We start from the raw sequence: 1,498 nt of genomic DNA, 5'->3' as shown, positions 1-1,498 counted from the left end.
GTGACCAAGTATTTAAAGTTCCAGTCCAAAGGTCATGATCCAAGGGTCAAGATGAAGCCATGTTAACGGCAGATATAAACCCTTAAAGAGAGGCATGAGGTGCTATTTCAAGAAGCACGATTTTACTACATCTTGCAGTTTATCAAAAAACAGAACCGGCCCAATTGGATAGGTCCAACTGGCCAAGAATAATAGTGAGGTAGCCCAAAAACTTTAACAAAATGTCAAGAATCAAGAAAGATCCAGTTGAATTAAATTACATATCCAATTGATTGTTATTATTATCGATGAGTTTTGGTTTATGTAGTGCAATGAAAGATTTCAATCCCTTTCTTTTAGATTAGTTATACGTATATTTTTCTATATATGTTACTTCTTTTTTTATTCTTAAAAAAAAAAAAAAAATTTTTTGATTTCTTCGTTAGCACAAAAAACCAAAGTTAACGCAGAAACCGAACTTTGTTTTCAGCAATTGTTGGCAGAAAGTTCCAGTTGTATTAGAACCATTTTGATCGCAGAAATTTTACCAGAATTATTTTAGTGTGATAGTATGTCAAGCCGAGGAAACGATGGTCAGCCCAAGAATATTATTTTAGTGTGATAGTATGTCAAGCCGAGGAAACGATGGTCAGCCCAAGAATTGCCCCCGAATAGCGTTGGTCAGCCGTTGATAGATTAGTTGGTATAAGCACAGCTTTTACAATAGAATAATATTACAAGTATTACTTTGTTCAAGATGTCCTTTACTAGATGTTGATTTAGCAGATCAAATTGTTCTCGAGCCTGTTTGGGAGTAATTTTGAGAATTGATTTTTTGACCGTTAGGAGAAAAGTTGGATCCACCTGTGAGAGAAGAAATCAAATATGACGACTGAAATAGTGAAATAACGGTCAAAAAATCAATATTTTGGACAAAAAAATCACTCCCAAACAGGCTGCTAGTAGTTTAAATTGCAATTTTCAAAATAATGAAAAAATAGACAATAATCAAGAGATATTGGAAACTTTATATAATCAAGAACTTCGTATAGCTTAAATAGAACAAAGACTTCATAATTGAACTATTCCTAAAGTAGAAAAGAAACCCATATATGAAATATGGAATTTTGATTTTTATCGAGATTTGTGAACAAACTTTACCTCTCAAAAATCAAACTGCTGAAGTAAAGTTAATTTCACGTGAAGCAATTAGAGACCATAGGAAGAAATATAAATTTATTTATATTGGTCTTGTCCAAATTACCGTTAAACTTCTGTTTAAACTTGGTCTAGGCATTCCATTCTTTTAATCTTAAGAGATAAGAGACATTTCAAATTTGTGAACTCTTTATGTTCTACATCAAAACCTATAAAGTGGTTTAGTATTCTCAAATTGTTGCCCAAATTAGACTATTGATCTGAATAATGGAGTTATATTAAATTCGCTTACTTTTCAAATAGAAATAAAAAACCTCAATTTTGACGAAAGTTCAAATCACTGTTGTAATATATCGTATGT

This window comes from Olea europaea, unplaced genomic scaffold (genome assembly GCF_002742605.1).
Source record: "Olea europaea var. sylvestris unplaced genomic scaffold, O_europaea_v1 scaffold3181, whole genome shotgun sequence".
NCBI classification, from domain to species: Eukaryota; Viridiplantae; Streptophyta; class Magnoliopsida; order Lamiales; family Oleaceae; genus Olea; species Olea europaea.
The sequence above is the reverse complement of the archived record's forward strand: the minus strand, read 5'-3'. Positions refer to the sequence as shown.